The sequence below is a fragment of the Choloepus didactylus genome, chromosome 3, assembly GCF_015220235.1.
Source record: "Choloepus didactylus isolate mChoDid1 chromosome 3, mChoDid1.pri, whole genome shotgun sequence".
NCBI classification, from domain to species: Eukaryota; Metazoa; Chordata; class Mammalia; order Pilosa; family Megalonychidae; genus Choloepus; species Choloepus didactylus.
In genome coordinates this window covers 102,578,116-102,593,219 of record NC_051309.1, presented here as the reverse complement: position 1 = coordinate 102,593,219, position 15,104 = coordinate 102,578,116, and the positions used below count along the sequence as shown (strand labels likewise).

At 33.4% G+C, this 15,104-nt stretch overlaps 1 protein-coding gene across 7 annotated transcripts in view; it reads right to left on the bottom strand.

The window, feature by feature from the left end:
- BMPR1B (bone morphogenetic protein receptor type 1B) overlaps positions 1-15,104 on the bottom strand; it is a 427,170-nt gene that overhangs the window by 196,146 nt on the left and 215,920 nt on the right. Inside the window, exon 1 of one of the 7 annotated variants that reach the window (XM_037830284.1) lies at positions 7,659-7,681. The exons of the other annotated variants lie outside the window; for them this stretch is intronic. The gene's annotated coding sequence lies outside the window, so the exon portion shown is untranslated. Of the gene's footprint in view, positions 1-7,658; positions 7,682-15,104 lie in introns of those variants that run through there. 7 annotated transcript variants of the gene reach the window in all.

Sequence of the window (15,104 nt, the reverse complement as noted above, 5' to 3'; positions counted from 1 at the left end):
TGCTAAGAAAAAGACTTAATAATGGGCAAAATCATATAGAGATAACTTACAGAAGAGAACCATAATCATGAAAATAAGTTTAACCTCACTCATGATTAAACAAATAAAATTTAAAAAACAATGAGATATAATTTCAGCTAAGCGAATCAGTGCAAGTTTTGAATATTCAATACTGGCAAGAATACAGAGCAAAAACCTCACTCATATAGCACTACGGAAAGTGCAAATTGATACAAATATTCTGGAAAGGAATTTGGGTCTGCTGTTGGAATCTTCAAACCTTAATAAATTAAATATTTTTTCTTAGTGATTCCATCTTTAGAAAGCTATTGAAGCAAAGGTCATAAATTCAAAGACTGAATTTTTGATTCAGTAACTAACTGAATTCTAAATAATTATCAAAGAGGAATGATTATCAATTGTTGTTAGAACACTGACATCTACTTAAGAGCACCTACTATGAATCAGGTTCTATGAAAATGCTTTGACCAGGAGTATTTCTAGTATTTAAACCCTTCAAGGTCAGTGAACGGTATAAAGTTATAAACCTAGAATGTTACACTTAGATGTGAAACAACGCATATATCAGACTCCAAAATGTTTAGCTCTTTCCAATATGTCTGTATGCTCAAAGACAATTATATGATTTATAATAACAAAGAAATGGAAGAAACCTAAATGACCAATAATGGAATATTATACAGACATTAAAAGTATATTTTCAGATAATATTTAGTTACTCGAAACATGTTTAGGATACAATGTTAGAATATTACCGAAACAGCAAGTTACAAAATTATACAAAATAATAAATAAAACAATATATTTATTATGAACATGCTTGCATATAAATACCTAGAAAAAGTAATGGAAAGAATGAACCAAAATGTAATCTGTGGTTCGCTCAAGAGATGAAACTATTGAAGATTTTTATTTATTTCTTTATGTTGTCTATATTTTTCAAATGTTTTACAATGAGCATATATTAATTTTCTATTCAGAAATATCATAATAAAGTTATCTCTTTAAAGAAAAAGAAAACAACCAACTTCGCAAAAGTTACAGCTAGCAAGAGAAAAGATATTGAATGCAAGCTATATATTTTAAGTGCACCTAATTTTTTCCATATCACAAAGATGAATCAAAATTTCCTCAAAAAAGACTTAATATTATCCATGACTTTATCGATGGTTTTCTTCTATCTCATCCTTTTTTTGCAAGGAAAGCAGCAAAATATCAAAGGTTAAATAAGAACTCTGGACATACTACATTTGGCTGTGGTACTGTGAGGTTTGATTGATCAGTTCCTCTAATTTCTTCACTAATTCTGAGGATAAACAAGTAATAAACAAGCACACAAACCATCAAGACAAATACAACATTATGCTAAATAAAATTAAATGATCTTAAAATAATGTAGGAACTTCATTACTCTTTTGAAATAAGACCAGTTTCTACTCCTGTAACTTTTACTTACAGAACCTTTATCTAGGACAGAAAACCATTTTAAGTGCAAGAACTATCTGCATTGGTTTAAAATTATACAGTTATAATGAGTCCATACTGATACTTATTTTTTCTTAGCAGAAAAGAAGAAAAAGAGATGAAATTTAATTAAAGACTATAAAATGAAAGATAGAAATGGAAAAATCATCATTTTACAACAATGTGGCAATAACTGATATAAACATGAATCATCAGTGAATGCTAAATCCACTCAGTAACAGGCTATTTTTAGTCTCAAAGTAGTACTCTCACACACAACATGTAAATTTGAAAGGGAAAGGGTTAACTTTACCATGGAAAAATCTTCCATATTAACCAAGTAATTAAACTTAAAATCAACAATGATGAGACAAAGAACATCAGTTCAACAATTAAGGTAAATGAAATATGGACAGTATAGTAAATAGAAGTATTGCATCAAAATGTTAAATTTTCTGAGCTTGATACTTTTACTGTGGCTATGCAGGATAATGTTTTTGTTATTAGAAAACATATCCTGAAATTTTTAGAGATAAAGTACCACAATATCTGCTACTGACTCTTAAAAGATGATAGACAGATAGATAGATAGATAGATAGATAGATAGATAGATAGACAGACAGACAGATAAAGATAAAGCAACATGGTAAATCTAGGTAAATAGTCTGCATATTTTCATTGTGCTATACATGCAATTTTCTAGAGGTCTGAAGTTTTTCGAATTAGAAGAGCTGGAGGGGAAAAAAACAAAACAAAAGAAGGATACACCAGAAAAGTTAAGTGATTATCTATGGATGGGAAAATGACTAATGATTGGTACTTTTTTATTTATTCTGCTTTTCTTTTAAATGTTCAATAATGCATATGCATTAGCTCTGTAATAAGGAAAAAAGGCTGCTTTTTTAAAAAATGCCTGCTGTCTAAAGAAGCAATAATGAAGCCTCATATAATCTTTCACGATATTATTTTAGTATAAAAGGGTATGGCTTGCTTCTCCTTCCTCTTAAAAAAATATAGGGTTATATAAGAAATAAACTGTGTCCTAGCTTCTAATTTAATGGACAGTAGCAAATGCATTCAATAGGCTGCATTTTATTGTTAATGAAATATATGTAAGTATCGTTACTGAAATTTATGTACAAAAATATTTGAGGTTTTAAAAACTTAAATTTTGTTGGATTAAACAAACTGAAATATTCTAGCAATATTAAATACCGAAAGCAATAAGTCTACCAATAAATGAGGAAGAAGATCTGATCTTTGTGGGGACAAGCTCAGTGAGATCAGGAAGTGAATAGCTTATTGTTATCTACTGCTGAGGCATCTCTGAATTAAATCAGAATTCTATATGCTTATCCATTATACTGCAATTGTCACATGAAACAGTATAGTTAATAACTGACATGGGTGACAGAGGCAAGAACTTCCTTAGAGTGACAACCTGAACAATAAACTACCTTAGTAAGATTTATTTTTAAGCAGTGATTAATTCAATTAATGAACACACTGAGTTCAAAAACCATTAGAGTCACTCTATTCCAAGCAGTATACACTTAAAATATTTTTTTGAGTTGAGTCAAATTGAACTCTTCCAAAGCAAATCCATTCTTAGAAAAAAAGTTATCTGTAGTTATCATATTCCATGGCCAGTCCTTTCATTTCACAAAGACTAAAACTGAGGGCTAGAGAAGTTAGGTATCTTTCAATAAAGTCATACAACGGAACACTAAGGTTAAAGTCAGCAGCACCCCATAGTTTGTCCATAAACCAACCTCCTTGTCTCCTTAACTTGGAGAAATATTTTAGGCTCTCACAAACACTTGTTAACATATGATTCTAATGTTCTATCAAAACACTGAATGGGTCTCCAGAGGGCAACTCTGGTTTATTTTTGGGATAAAAAGCACACCTTCAAAGCAAATCGCATATTAGGAAACATCTGGGTTGGTGCTCAAATTTGTCCACACTCGCAGAATCAGGACCCCTTAACTCAGAAGCTGAGAGAGGACAAAACACATTCAGCAACATGCTTTGTTGATTCTAAAACTCTGGATCTCTGCAAGTAAGCTGGTTTCATTTATCAAATTCGCAATGGATAGGTCTCTATTACATTGCATTACATTTCTATTACATTACATTTCTACTATATTACATTCTATGTTAGAAGTATTACCTTGAAATCACATTGGGTGATCACTTTCTCTCATTTCATATTCAGTAATAGCAGACCCCCTCCAAAACATGACTGTATTAGAGTAACTGAAGTATATAAAAGAAGTGTATAACGTATATGAAAGAAGATTACATAGTGTAATTCAAATGAAAACAAATTAAATTAAATTAAAACAAATTACTCTGGAAACTAAACTTTAAAATGAGTCTCAAAAACTATTCAAAACTCATCATGTTCCAGAGATTGGCATTATAATGTTACTCCAGGTGGAGGCTCAGTGACCAAGGAATGAGGAATGAATGGATAAGGGAGAGGACGGAACCACCATTACTAGCAAGTTTTAATCACTTTGGTGTTTATCTACTTCTTCCTTTGTGTTCAAAGAGAGCATAATAAATTACATGGATATTATTAAGTAATGATATCTAGAGAGATCTCAGGAAAGTTCAAAGATGAAAAAAAGGAAAGAAAAGAAAATCTTCCTGAATGTAAAGTCACAGGTATTTAGAAAGCTTGAGGCTAATGGAAAAATGAATCAAGCTACTAAATGTTAGGTATTATTACTTTTGTGGAGTAACCCTCTAAGTGAGATTAAAAAAAAAAAAAAATGAATCTGTGATGTCTCATGTTCTCTAATAAATTTCTGGATTTGATTTATTTTGAGTTCTTATAGTACTACAATTCTGTGTTCTTATAGTATAACAATTTTGAGTGTTCTTAAAGTTTTAGCAAACAGATAATGAAAAATTAATCTTTCACACGGGCAAAACACTTGCTGGCTAAAGTTATCTATTCTATAAAAGTGAGTTTAAAAATGGAATGCAATTACAGAAAGTTACTGTATAACAAATTTGGTCAACACACATAATCTGTAACAATAGGGTGCCTATGTAATAGTCTTACTTTCTGAATGACTTCTATTCTGTGCAGTCTTCCCAATTCAAATACCATTAACCATTACACCCCAGAAAGATGTTAAAGATGTTTCTATGTTTACCGAACAGGGTAGAAGGCGGCACGTAAGGTCTAAAAAAGCCTTTGTCATAGTCAAAAACATAAGAGCAAACTGTCTTCTAATTCTATGGTTTCTATTTGCCTGTGAACTTAAAGAAGTTGAATCATTTCTGGCATATTTTGTCACAGATTCCTATTTCCTTCCTACATATCGATATTATATAAAAATAGCTCAGACACTTGTTTTTCTTGCATCTTCTAGTTACTTCCCAAGATACAGTAAGTGTTCCATTATGGATTGACTAACATTTTTCGAAGGGTCCCCACTCCCTTCATAGAACTTCCAAAATCTGCTCCTTAACTCCCCTGCACCATGACTTAGTGAATAGCAGGCTGTGTTCATGAAAATTTTCCAGTATAAATCCACCATATCAAATAACTTTCAAAGATTGCAAATAATCTGAAGATAGTCATCAAACTTTAGGTGTGCAACTGTGATATATACTTTGAATTAAAGCTAATGAAATGCAAGAATTCCTCAGGCATGACAATTTAGACACATTCTCTTGAGAACATTTATGCTATATATACATAGCCAAGTTGGGGTAGTTTTGGAATTGCCCAGTTACTAGGGGATTTTCCTTATCAGTCAATCTAAAGAGTTCACGTCTTAAAGAATATCCACAGTACAGTGGATTATTCATTCAAAAAAAACACTGTGACTGATTCAAAAGTTTGCCTTTTTCCATTCTGGTATATTATTTCTCTTTGAATAAGCAGACATATGCCTGTTTTTCTTTCAATTTTACATTATGATTTTTTTCCCTGGGTATGTAAGTGTTCTATTTTCTTCTAAAACTGAGCTATCACTCACTGAATTACTCCTGAAGTTATTTCTGTTTCTGTGATTTTATTCTATTTATTCGTTTGATAATTTCTGAGAAAGGTAATTCTATCTATATATTTAAACACCATTTTAAAATCTAAATTTTTACAAGTTGGTTAAATGAAGAGAATTCTCACTTTTACTTAAGTAGATTTGAAGCTAATTTTAGCTTCAACATGTGTTCTCATGCAATGTATTCCCAGAACAAGAAAAATTACCAGGGTCATAAATCAGAAACAACGCAGTCCTAGTTATCCAACAAGGTTTTGTTATTGCCACTTAACATGTGGTTAGAAAGATATTGCAACATGGCATACATCAACTTTCATCCCCTTTCAAAAGTCAATATTTAAACTAAGGGAGTCCAGTGCCAAGACTTTGTGTTGAGAGACTCAAAATCTTTTTTCTACAACGGTGTGGTCGTGAGTCCATGCTCACTAAGTGCTTTGCTGGCTAAGGCTTTCCCTATGTTCCATGAAGTTGCTTTCCAATGTGTCTTTGTTTTTTCCAATTCCACAAATGTTCCATTGTGGCATCACAGTGCTATGCTTCAAATACTGATCAGAGCTGCTGAATGCCTAAAGATGTGTTTATCATATCAATACTCCTTCACATACATGTAAATACGAGAACTCACATACACAATTTACACCTTCAATCTAAATCAAACACATACTTTCACCAAAAAGGACACTTTTGTGTACTACTGAAAATTCATAAGAAAAATATGCCAGTACCACAGAATTTGAACAATTAATCAAATTTACTAATTCTCATTTTCTCCAATTTCTTAATTTAAAAATAAAATAGTCTTAAGAAAATAAATTGCTTGTAACTCAAATTTAAAATATTTCATACAACCCAGGCCAGAAACAAACAAAGGAATGGATTTGCATGAACTCTCTGGAATGACTCAATCTTTTTCTCTGGCCACAGTTCACCTCAGATTTCTCCAGTGATAAGAAACATCATGAAAAGTTACTCTTGGTTGAGCTCCTACTGTGTGCCAGGCAGTGGATATATGTCAGCTAAACTAATTTTCACAACAACCTTGAGAATATAGGTAATACCCCCATTTAAAAATCAGGAAATTAAAGTCAAAGAGATTTAAATTTGTCTAAAGGTAATGCAGTTTGTTAAGGTGGCAGAGCTGTGCTATAAACTCAGATCTGTCTGACTCTTTTCTGTTCTGTGCTTGTATCTAATGAAATGGTGAGAGAAAACTTTAATAGACTGTCCCCCTTTGTATAAATAAATACAATCTCATTTGAATGTCAGTTGAGCAAACAACATCCAAAGTACCTCCTCATCTGCTTCTCCTAACTTGAACAACTAACTAAACAGGTGTTTAACTTTTAGCTGATAAATCAACCAGTAAACAGTAAAGGATGGGTGATAAGTAAAAATAAAGGTGAGCTCTCTACCATTAGCAGATAAATCTAACTGAGGTGACTGATAACAGAAGACGGCATACATAGGGTTGGAATAAAATACACACAACTTTCAGAAGTTTGATAACATGTATATGGAAAAAAATATTTTGGAGTAATATTAGGATGCCTGAGGTAATCAAATGGGTAGTGGTTAATGCCTGGCCAATTTACTTGCTAAAACATATACTACTAAATGGCATTGGGAAATTCTGTATGTTAGATTCTAGCTAAAGAGTGTGAATTGGTGCAATAAGGACAGAAGAAGCTGGAGAAGACTTCTCAGATGAGTTGGATACTGGCATGGTCTTGAGAGAAATTTAGGATTAGGATAGGAAGAGGCAAAGGTACTCCAATCAGAGAATATCATTTGAGTGAGACCAAGTGCTGGAATAAACCTGAAACTTTTATATATACTCATATAGTTGGAAAGAAATACAGAAAACATTTAGGACAACCCTCTCATTTCACAGATAATAAAACACAACCTTAGAGTGATTAAATGGCTTGCCCAGAGTCACACAGCTACATATAAAATACTGCCCACCTGCCATAATACACAATGCTATATCCACTCTAAAAGTTCTTTCCTATCCATCTTCTAACCATGGGTCCCTGGTTATTCTATGTAGGTGTTTCATGAATAGATTGCAGGGAGGGGTGTTTAGGGAGAGATAAAAATAGTAGTTCTGCTTTTATACCTTTTATCTATTGGACTTCTGATAATACTTGAAGAAAGAGTCTATGTTGAAAAAGCACTCTTCAAGGCTTTGTCAGTGATCAATCAACATTGTTGAGTCAGGTTCTGTGCTATGTAATACAGACATAAACATAAAAGAAAAAAAGATTTTGTCCTCAACAAATTAATTCACTTATTCAACAATCCAGTACTGGGTGCAGGTTATATGCCAAGTACTTACTTGGCTATGCATTGAGAAATTCAATGGTAAGCAAAAAGACGCAGGTCTGACTTGGGGGTAAATGGTGGTGAACTAGAAAGATATTAATCAAATATGAATCTAATAATATCACAAATAAATAAAAAGTACAACTACAATAATTGCCATGAGAGAAAGTTGAGAGATGCAAGGAAAACACCATGTCCAGGAGACTCCAGTCCAGGGAGTCACTGCCTAGTAGAGGTGAAGTGACTGTGTGAACCAACAGCTATTACAAATAGACGTGCTTGATAATGGGTATGCAAAGGCTTTATGATAGTCAGAGAAGGTAGTAATGAACTGAGAAGGAGGGGACAGGGACACTTCACAATAAAGATGGCATTTATGCTTTATCTAGGAAGGATTATTAAGGGCACACTGCTATTGCAAGAAAAGGTTGACAGGGAAAGCAGAAAAGAAAGATATTTCAGACAGAGCCATCATGTGGACAAAAGGAACAGAAATTGGAGAGATCATGGACAATTCAAGAAACTGCAAGCCCTCCTTGAGGATAAAGTATAAGGTGACAGTCTCAGAGAAGAAATGCAGTTACAAACATAGGCAGGGGCCAAATCGCACAAGGCCTTGCATGTTATGCTACCAAATTGAGATTTAATCTGTAGGGCCAGCCATGGAGGTGACGTGGAGTCACTGAAGGTTGTAATCAGGGGTGTGACCTGATCAGAACTGCATTCCAGTAAGCCCACCCAGAAAGCAGAGTGGAAGACAGACCCAAATCAGGAAGACTGGTGCAAAGAGACCAATCAGAAACTGCCAATATTTTACAAACAAAGGATAACACTAGAACTGAGGACTTGTCTTAACTCTCCTAATATATGTTGGCATTTACAAGGTTTGTTAAATGAACTAATTAATAAATGAATATGAAAAGCTGTCAGCATGCTACAGTAGAGCAAGAATATAGAGTCATAAGAGATAAGCAAAAACGTTATGATTTGATGATGTAGAAAATATGAAATCACTGAAAATGTCTGGTCAGAGAAGTGACAGAATGTGAACTATGTTTAAAAAGGTTACTATGTTATAGTATATCTGATAGAAGGGATGAATGATAGAATTACAAATGATTTAAGAAAGCTTTCTTTAAGGCAGTTAAAATAGTTCAAATGAGGTAAAGAGATCATTAAGAATACAGAAAAAAGAAAAAGAGACATTTTCAGAGAAAAATAAATGAGGTCTGTTGATCGACTAGATTAGAGATTGGCAAGCTTTTTCCATAAAGGGCCAGATCATAAACATTTTGGGCTTTGTGGCCCATATGGTCTCTGGCACAACTGCTCAACTCTGAGATTATAGCAGGAAAGCAGTCATTGTCAGCCACAGACAATACGTAAACACATGGCCATGGTCATGCTCCAATAAAACTTTATTTACAAAACAGGTGGTGGACCAGACTTGGGCAGTTGGCCACAGTCTTCTGACTGCTGGATTACATAGAGTGGGGAGAGGTAGACATATTAGTCATTAGTATGCTCAGCATGAGTAACCAAAAACCTAAAATAGCAGCTCCTTAAACAAGACAGAAGTTCATGTCTCTCTCATTGTAAACAAAATCTATAGGTCTGGTATTTCAGCTCCACAATTCTAATAGGCCCTTGCTTCTTCTATAGTATATTTTCACCATCCTCAATTTGTGGCTTCTGGTTCTTGGTTCAAGATATCTGCTTGAGTCCCAGCCACAGCATTCCAGCAAGTAGGAAGAAGGAAAGGTAAAAATGGGCATGACCCTTCACTTTAACGACAATCCTGTAACTTACAAAACCTTTCTACTTGGCTAGCTGCCTACTGTCATAGAAAAGCCAAAAAAGATTACACTTGTTTCAAAGGGAATATCTAAATATCGTGAGCCTTCATCATTCACTCTCCCTAAAACAGAAAATGTTTTTTGTTCATCTCTTGATTGTTGGCCCTGTATAACATTTCTTACTGGCTGAAAGTTACTCAATAAACTGTTTTCCTTCTGTCTGTAGTAATAAAACTACACAACGCTATAAACATTTTCCATGTTTAACTCCAAGATATTTGGTTTTCTGGCTAGAAACAGTCAAGCTTTTGTTTTTAAAATTAAAGCAGACCCTCAGACCTAATTTGCCTCAGAATGCCAAATATTTTTCTCTCCTGTTCCATTTAAAAATCATTATTGACTATTCTGAAGACACACGGACATGTAAGAAACTGACCCCACTGACTTTGGGTTGTTGCTAAAAATGGCAAATTGGCATAAAGAGTAGGAAAAACAAAGATGTCCAAACATATAGATCTCTTAAGGAGTCTGGTATACAGGAGATTTATGTTGTGAAATTATATTTATGGTAAGTGAGAGTTTTAGCTATAATGAGGAGTCCACTTCACTTAGAACAAGTAATACAAATACAATATTTCCTTTTACTGAGATATAATTTGATTTTCTTTAAAAGCTGACTTATCACTAAAACTGCCATCCTAAAACAAAAAGATTTGCTAAGTGTCTCAATGCTTCATATTAGCAAAAAAGAGATAAAAATTTAGCATCCCAAGTTAGCATCTAACTTAAGAAAATTGGACTTTAGGAGGTAATCATTCAATTTGTGTTGACACTCTCAATTTAAACAATAATTCAAGAGTTATTAAGTTTTTATTTTGACACTGAAAATATGCAGACAATTCATTTAACGGTTATTTTGAAACCTAAGTTTTAAATTATCTCTCACACAGGCCTTTTTATTTTTACTTTTAAAGGAATCTCAAAAATAATAAATAATGCACAAACCTTTCTAAGTTGCAACCAACATTATACTCTCTATCCTAGATTTCATTTCAGATATCTCTCAACTCACATAATATTTTGATTACCTGATATTTTAATCAAAGATCAAAACTTCACTGACCAAAGCATTTCGAAAGCTCTGTGAAGTAAATTAACTTTATGAAATGGAACCCAACTACATATTTTCTAATGAAATTTTATATTACAGTTCAAGAAAGAGTGCCATCCTTATAAAGACAGCCAATGTGGCACAGACAATAATAATGCTAAAAATACTTAACAGAAATGTGAGAAGAAATATTTTAATGATCCAAAGCAATATTCAACTTTCAGGAGTCTCTGTAAAATGTTTACTGACTCTCTCCAGGATTACCCATGATTCCAAAGTGAATGGGTCTAGAAGGGTCCTACGATGTTATCCACAAAGAAGGGGTGCAGGAAGGGGTGGGTGGAAAGAAGTGGGTGACCACTTGAACACATCATTGAAGGGTTCTCCACATGTCTTATGAGGCTGCTAATCCTTAATTCTACCCAAGCATTATCATGGATTACTAACAAGGTCATTTCAAATGCTTTGAAAGATATTAAATTATTTTAATATGTGATATATTAATGCATGCTTACTTTTTATATTAAAAATATACAAAAATTAGTAAACAATTTATGTGAACCTCCAAAATTTTTTTCATGCCACTCTTCAGCTCAAAAATCTTTAATATGAGCAACCCATCACTAGAACAGAGTTAAAACACCTCAGCCTGGCTCAAGTGACTCTGAAGTCTGGTGTCCCTTATCCTATAGACACTTTACCTCTCATGACTTCCAAATCTGAAGTTGTTTTCCAGCCAAATCAACTTTCTCACATTTTTCAACCATATTATGCTCATTCCAAACTCAAGATTTTAAATATTCTTTATAACCTTGCTTTGTAATTCTTTTGCCTAAACTCACATGACCACCCTCACATCCCAGTTAAAACTCTAATCTTCTCTTGTACCCTATCCTGACCTCTCCAGCCTGAGCTGAGTTCTCTCATTTCAGACTACAATGACATTTATTACTTACATCACTCAATTTGACACCAGACACAATCACAACCTTATTACAAACAATAAACATTTTTGAATAATAACACAATAAACCTGCCATATGTCCATATGCATAAAGTGCCTTCCTTATTGTAATAACTGAATCAACACAGCTCAATGAGGAAGGTGTTGTTATTAGGTGGGAAAACTGAGAGAAATGAAGTAATTTGCTCCAAGTCTCAGAGATACATACTAGAGCCTGGATCTGATTTCTTCCAAAGTTCATGATTACGTTATACTGACCATACATGAATGATCCAAATATAACATTTTACTACTAGTACTAGTTTTTCAGTAAAGTGTTGATGAATGATAGATTCACAACTGAGAAAACATTTTTCTTCCTTTATTTTATATATTTTTAAGAGTATGTGTGGTAGTCAGTTTCCATAATTTATAATTACCTACTTAAAAGAGTTGTTTTCAGAAATGCTCAAAGAATGGAATTTGGCACATATATGTTTATCGGGGTTCCATCTATATTATGGTTATTCATACCAAATATCATGGTAACCCACAGTAACCAGGACCTAATAAAACTTACCATATTTTATGATGTAAAAATCTGATTTTTCTTTTTACATTTAACATGTCTGAAATCAAGATATATATTACAATCAGTAACATTTTGGTCTTAAAATCAATAACATTTCACTATGACTACAGGAACCTTTTCACATTTTAACACTCTGAAATTTGAATGTGTCTTATATCTTAGAGTTGGTAAAATACTTTAATTCACTGAATGAAGTTATATGTTACATCATAGCTCTGATGGGGTAGAATTAAGTAAAGAACCACTGACCACAAAATGATCTATGAAGCCTCTCTATGAGATGAATGAACACAGAAAAGTGGGCTAGTCAAAGAAAAACGGTTCTCACCTAAAGGTGCAGTGCAGATAATAACTTCTAGGGGAAACGTGCAAATGAAATAGCAACTTATCACGGCAATTCCTAGAACTCATTTTAAACATCACAAAGTAATGTTCTTTAAAGAAAATGGCAAAAAGAAGAGCCAAAAAGAACTCGTACATACATTCACCCACACACACAATGCAAAAGGAAAAAAACACCAAACGGGAGGCAGACTATGTACACAGCGTGTCTATAAAACGGAAACCAGTCTCACACTTTATAGTCACACCTCATATACCGCCATGGAAGGGAGGCCTCCTAAGTGAGGCATCAAGTTTCACAGCCACGTTCAAACACAGGATTGTTAACAGTAATCCACAGCAAGATCTATGAATGAGAAGAAAGACAGGTAATACCTCGATTAGAGGACTCACACATTTGCCCTAATGATTATCTGTTATTTTGGCAAATGAATAAATCAATAATAGTCTTTGAATGCTGAGTGTTATCAATATAGTATCTAAAGTTTAAAAGACTATTTATCAGCTTTCATCACAATCAAGTTTGTGTCCATATTTAGCTGACTCTCAAATAATTTCCATTTCTATTTGAAACTACACAATTTCCTTTTATGTCACAATGAATACAGCCTTACATATATTAGAAAAAGAAATTGCTACAAACAAATCAAATTGAAACTGAGACAGCCTCTTTGAAGAATAAAAAAAAGATACAGTAATTTCAATTATTTTTTTCTTTAAACAACACAATAAAATCAAAGTCTATTTCCACCAAAGTGCTGCCAAAAAAAACCACTTGATGGGATCTGATCCACAATTTATATTATAAAGTTGATAAGAGCATGCTGAATTTATCAAAGTTGTTAAAAACCAACTACTGGTCTGTTGCTGGTACCCAAGGAGCTAAAAATTAAATCCAGAACTCCACCACCATAAACATTTCGCAAACTCAATATTTAATTCTTTTCCTCTTTTGGGATGAGCATTACCAGTTGTTTTTAATCATACAAATAAGAAACCATTAAAATCTGAAGTACTGACATAAAATTTAAAAGGTTCAAATAAGCTACCCCACATTCCAAAACATGAAAGCCTTATATCTTTTGTTGTTTGTTGTTTTTGATAATTATATTATGTCTTTGTGGGGTGGGAGCATCATAAAAACAACCTTTATAAGAAAAGGAATGATACCAGGCAGGACTGTTAAAGAAAGCATTATGGAATATAATTTCAAATGTTGGACATGGAGTAATTATAAATGCTTTTATTTTATTGTGAACTTAGAAAATAAAGTAAAACTAGTAATCATGATCATAATTAATAAAATCTATCGGCAACATCAGATTTCTCATTTATAACATGGGGATAATAGTAGTTACTGCCTCAAAATTATTATAAGAATTAAATGACTTAATACATGTAAAACATGAAGAATAGTGCTTAGCATAACATGCATCTTGTTAGTGTTTGTTCCTAGGATTAATGTTAGTATTTGCTACAGAATTAACATAAACATTATCAGCACTGTTCTTCTTTATATATTCTCATAATACTCCATTTAAGTTGTACCCCACATGAAGCCTCTTCTCACTAACCCAGCTCTTACTGAAATGGTTCTCTTCTAAACTCCTACTGCTTTGTTAGTCTGACCATATATCCTAGCACTTAATTACAATTTCGACTCTTCACTATTGTGTATTATATTAGTCGGGGTTCTTTAGGGAAACAGAACCAAAGGGATGGGCATATCCAAACTGTAGGGCAGGCTGTAAGATCAGAACTCTGATGGAGGTTTTTGATGAATTCCCCAGGAAAAGCTGGCTGGCTGAAGAAGAGGTAAAATTCTCTCTTCTGGTTGCTGAAATCATCATTTCTTCCTTTAAGGCCTTTGAGAGTTTGGATCAGATTTCTCTCATTGTTAGAGGCAATGTCCTCAGTTGACTGGAGATGTAATCAGCCACAAAAGCAATCACCTTACTGATGATTTAAATCCAGGAAATATCCTCACAGTAACAATCAGACCAGTGCTTGCTTGACCAGACAACTGGACACCATCAACTGGCCAAGTTGATGTATGAACATTATTATCACATGTATGTTAATCTTGTCTCCTCAAATGGATTATAAACTTCTTTATATAAATAAATGGATTGTTATTTTCTTCTCCTTAGAAGAAAAGGCTATAAGTAAACAGCTTCTGCTATAATTTCTGGTTCTCAAACCACAAGTTCTGAGGGGAGCAATTCCCTTCAGATCAGAGGGCAGACACCAGCCAGAGGCAAGGCAAAGAGTGCTAAAAGCTGAGAACCATACAGATACAGATCATGGTTCTGGCCTTCAAGTGTCTTCCAGTTAACTAGAGGAAAAAAGATATCATAATACAAAGAACCAAATGTTCCAAGCTAAATCATATAACCTACTATAATTCTTGCCATGTGGAATTCTAAAGAAGGAAAGATACCAGAAATTTAAGGAGGTTAAAAAAGACCTCCTGAAGAAGAACAG